General features: G+C 41.1%; 1 long non-coding RNA gene across 1 annotated transcript; it reads left to right on the top strand.

The window, feature by feature from the left end:
- The first annotated feature begins 485 nt into the window (after positions 1–485).
- On the top strand, positions 486–4,432 carry LOC143434207 (uncharacterized). The gene is made up of 3 exons (XR_013103548.1): positions 486–1,006; positions 3,486–3,541; positions 4,193–4,432. It is a non-coding gene; the product is annotated as an uncharacterized LOC143434207 (long non-coding RNA).
- The last annotated feature ends 711 nt before the right edge of the window (positions 4,433–5,143 follow it).

Raw genomic sequence — 5,143 nt, 5'->3', positions numbered from 1 at the left:
TTATCTCTGATTACTTCATGTTAAATTAGCTCAGGCTGACTGGGGGCACTCATACACATGATTGCATTAGTGGCTCAGTGACCTCGCTGGAAAAGGTCTTTGACTATTGCTGATGAACTATCTGAAAAATGCTGACTTTAGTTTAGTGTATGACCCAAGCCGGGGATGTGAGAGGGACATATCCCTGACTTCAGACCTGTAATTTGCTTGCTCAGTTAGTTACTCTCTAGCTAATGTAATGGGAAGTAGGGCTCCCTTTGCCACAGTAAAGAGGGAACTAGGGTGACTGCATGGTTAGTTATAACACTCTCAGCTGGTGAATTTCCAAGAGGCGATGGCTTCTTTGGAGCAGACTACACACGTGACTTTGTCAAAGTCAAAGGAAAATAAAGGAATGATAGTCTCTGGTCTTTGCATATCACTTGTGGTGACCATAGTACATAGCAGGCATTTTTCCTGAAGTCACCTGGTATGCAGCTCTAGCAGGTTATATGTTTGTAAAGATAAGATCAATATTGTCCATTAGATCCAGTCTCTTAACTATTTAGATATATTTTATTTACTCATTCACTCGTCTCTACATAACAGGGAAGTAGATAGTTAATTTTTCTTTTGTTGCTTCCCTCTTTACCTCATGAATCCCACTTTTCCCCACCTTTGCTCCTGCCAACTAGCCATGCCTTCCCTTCCCTTCCCTTCCCTTCCCTTCCCTTCCCTTCCCTTCCCTTCCCTTCCCTTCCCTTCCCTTCCTTTCCATAGTACAGCTTCCCTTGACTCTACTGTTTCTTCAAGATGTGTTCCTTTGTGAGTCTGTTCCCACAGAGCTCAGATGAGTAATTGCCTATATTATCAATTTTATTAGTTGTCTAAGGTGTTATGACATGGTAGACTTAGCTTAGCAATGAGATTCCAATATGGAAATTGCCTGCATCGGGAGAAGTGTTTGTAGAAGATTTGTAAAGAGGCCCAGCGTTTGAGGCAAGTTGAGGAGATCAACGGAGAATATGTAAGTAGCTGCCTACTTTCAAAGTATAATTTTCAAATTAAGTTAAGAGAAAGGCTTTCATAGAAGATATAATGAATGCATGTCAAAATGTATTCTGTTCATTAGTGAGGAACCCAAAAATATGGCAAAGATAATTCAAGGAAGAATGGAAGAACTGAGTATTTATAGATAATGAGAAAAAAAATGTGAAACTAACATCACTGTATTAGACTACCAGATACGATGCAAGAGTGTGTAATGTTGAACAATAAAACCATTACTTTATGGGTTTTCTTTCTCACTGGAGAGAAACTGTGTATACAAGTTTAAAATGTACATGTTAACTTGGAACAGATTGAGTGCTAATCAAGACCACACAAAAGGTCAGAGGTGTATTTCCCTAATACACCTCTGAATAATGAAATAATGAAATGAAATAATGAATGGATTCGGGTCATGATATTGCTGATGTATGGCATTGAAAAAGACACAGATGTCTTTGTTCAGAGAAAGAAAAGAGAGAGGAGGGGGAATATTTAGGGATATTAGAAACAGACATGTATGTGTTTATATATCCATCTATGAAAAAATATATAGAAATAATAAAATATGTGTCTCTGTGTGCATGTACATACATGAATAGATAAATGCTACTTCTCTAACAATGTCTAAAGCATTGGGCAGCTTATTAGCTCACAGATGTTGGTTCCTGGATGGTGCACCAGCTTTATATGGTTTGCAGTACAATCTAGTATCAAAGTTGGTCAAAGCCAGTCCTGATAATAACCCTAATTACTTTGACTAAGAGACATTTTCTGTGAAACAACTTGAGGCTTTATGACCCCATGAGAAAGGAGTCTTAGGATAGCTTTCTGAGTTCCTCATTCCGCAAGCTTCATGCCTGCAGATACTCCATGGTTTTATGCTTCTCTATGATATGGGTAGGGTATCAGCTCAGTAGTTGCTATTTGTCTAGCTAAAACAGCAGAACCTCAAAGCCATATAGAAAGGGAAGCCTCATTGGTAAGTCCAGTGGCCTGTTAGGATACAGTGGCTAGTTTGAAAAATGAAGCTGGAGGCACATACCAGAGAGGTTTCTGACACATACAGCCTGCAGCTGGTCAGTCACTAGGCTGTGGCAGATAATTCCATAAAGACCCTAACTTCTTGTTCAAAAAAATAGGTCTTACAATCTTCCTGGGGAACTTCCTAAGGCTTAGGGAACCTTGAGCCATTTAGTTTGTAGTTTTTCTTTCAAGAATATTATTTCACCATCTATCTTTTCTATTAGTGTCTTTTCTATTCATCAGTCCATATTCATTCACCAGTACCAACCTCAGTTTTCTTCAAGGTCTTTATCCTCAGGTTAGAGTGGTGAAGCAGTGAAGTGGCGAAGTGGTTCTGCAATGGTCCTTTTTTTTTTTTTTTTCCTCAGCAGAAGTGGAATAAAAGGAGAGTGTCAAAGAAAAACTTCTAGACAACAAGAGAAATGGTTCACAGAGATAGTCTCTGGCTATTAGGCCCTCATCCTTTGGTACATCTATCTGAATACCCGAGTACTAGATTTGCATTCTCCAACATTTGTGGACTGTGTATGGAGGCTACTGGTGTTGCCTCAGAGTTTAAGGAAGGCCAAATGATGAGTTGTCAGATACCCCTTCACAGAGTTGTTCTGCATTTTGTGATTTTTATACTTGGACCTCTTGTGAAGTTTCAGTTGCAAGACTCAAGTCCAGAACATTTTAATAAAATGAAATCATTTTATTGCCCTCACACTCCAATGATTCTGAGTCACCCATTCAAAGAAAAGTTTTCAAGATCTGAACAAAGTTCAAGGTACCACAGTGAGTGCACGCATGACTACGGGGGTGGAGGGTGGGGGGAGTTAAAATGCTGAGTAAAGGTTCCCAGAAGAGGAGATACCAGTTTATACTTGTGCCAAGCCTCTAATCTGCTAGGGGGGCACTGTTGTCCTCACCTAATACATGATAAACCCAAGGCTCTGCTAGGTTATTTTGTTGCATGGTCAATAAATGGCAGGTTGGGAATCAAACTCAGGCAGCCTGGTCCCAGAGCTCTGTTCTGAAGACTACAGGCGCCACTCCTAATATGCATAATAGGCATTGTAAAAGGACCAAAAGATCAGCCTAAGAGAATGTGCATTTGAGTATATTTCTGAGATCTAAGAAGGTACACTGAAAATAATGGGGAAGAGGCAAGTTAGTAGCAGCTCACAAGCTAACAGGGATGCTTCTTGCCACACAGAGAACACAGTAAGCATTGAGCTGAATTTGATATATGTGCATATATATATACCAAACAAAAGTAAGTGGTAGGTTATCATAGCTTCCCTGAGTATTGGATATAAATATAAAGAAAATGTTAAAATATTGAACAATGTCTCTGTTTTGTTCATGGTGTAATAGTTATGGATCGGCAAAGAAGATGACAAATATTGATATATTTGGTTGTCATTTATACATCTAATTTCACTTGGCAGGTAACAGACTTTGTCCAAACATTCTCAGAATTCAATTGAGCAGAGCCTTGTTTCTTGTAAGTACTGTATGTTTTTAATACCATGCTGGCTGTTTGGCCTTTCCTCTCTGGGTTGTGGGATTATAGTACTTTGATGGAATGATAGCTTTGGCCACTTGCAGGGTTAGTTTTCCTAAGCATCCTCTGGGGACAGGTTTTCAGTGTGATGTTGGTAGCAGGGTCCAGGTTTGATGTACACGCTGAGAACTTAGGTCACACTTTGATTGATGGCCACAGCAGCCCAGCTAATTTGGATATGGACCTTCCTGCCTTCCTGCCATGCTAGACTCTAGTCGGTGCTTTATTGAACACCTCTCTCTTTGCTTGTCTCTGCCCTGTCGGAAAGTGCAGTTTTGAACATAAGCTCCAGTTCAACCCAGCTAGGTACTTGGAAATAATTGGAGCTAGAACTTCTGTTGGATTTGCACTGTCAGGACAACCTAGGGGTTAAGAGATATAACTGTTAATAGTCACGGAGAGCAGCATGGCTCCCTGGAGGCACAGAGAGGCACACAGGAAATCGATGTGGCATAGTTTAGCCTGCTTCTACCATTGTCCCTTCTTGCCAAGGCTAGATAATGGGAGGGAGGTCCCTAGAGTACACTATTAATTTTACATGGAGGACTGGAGGTGAGACCAGAGGAGCCAACGAAGAGCCTTTCTTTCAAGATGCCTGCATGAGAATTCAACCTATGAAACAGTGGAGAAAATGGAATGGCAGCTGCTGGTAGTGCTTCATGCTGCCTGAGTGGGCTGAGTGCCCCAGTAAGGTAGGTGTGGTTCTCTACCTACCAACTCACCTTTGCTGGTTTTCACGATGTGGTGGACCTGAGAGGTTTTGGCTATGTAGCTAAAAGGAGTTTCATTGGAAATACTTTCAGTTTTCCAATCTTAGCGGGAGATATTTGAGATGGGTGCAGCACAGCGTACTCGAGTGACTCCAGTAGATCATGTCTTGCTTGTCATCAAGATGAGCCACAGTTGAATGTACTCTTTGCACGTCTTTCTTTCTTACCGTTTTTTTTTTTTTATGATCTCTGATATCATTCCCCAGCACCATCTTTCAATATACAGCCTGTGCCTTAGTCCTTCACTCAGACGGTATTGAGGACATAAACCAGAACAGCAGAGGTGCTGTGATGGTGGGAAGGGTAAGTACTTGAGCTAGATTTCTTAACTCCTTCCTTCTGATCCTGGCTCCGTCCTGGTACCATAGGTTGCCAAACTCCAGGTATAGATTTAGAAGCGGCCCATCCTTCTACAAACTGAAAATGCCTAGGATGAATTCATCTCTCCTACAGCCCCTGCCGTTTCCTTACTTTTGTTATTTTTTGACAATGGCCTCCACTATTTCTCCAGCTCTCCAGGGCTTGATTCTGATTCTATACTTCTTACATCTATCAGCTAAGTTCACCTTTGCTATCCCTGGCTCCCACATACAATAGACTCAATAGATCCCAAATTCTACCATTGAAACTGTTTCTGAGTTACTGCTTACCCTCCACCGTTCTAACCACTGCTGCATTATCACACTCACTTTGGACCCAGCTTTCCTGGATAGGGTGGCTCTCTGAACTCCTCTCTGGTAAATTGTAAAGCTACTTTATTTATCACATAATC

This window comes from Arvicanthis niloticus, chromosome 13, assembly GCF_011762505.2.
Source record: "Arvicanthis niloticus isolate mArvNil1 chromosome 13, mArvNil1.pat.X, whole genome shotgun sequence".
Classification (NCBI taxonomy): Eukaryota; Metazoa; Chordata; class Mammalia; order Rodentia; family Muridae; genus Arvicanthis; species Arvicanthis niloticus.
Note: the sequence above shows the minus strand (reverse complement) of the source record. Positions and strands in the feature narration are given on the sequence as shown.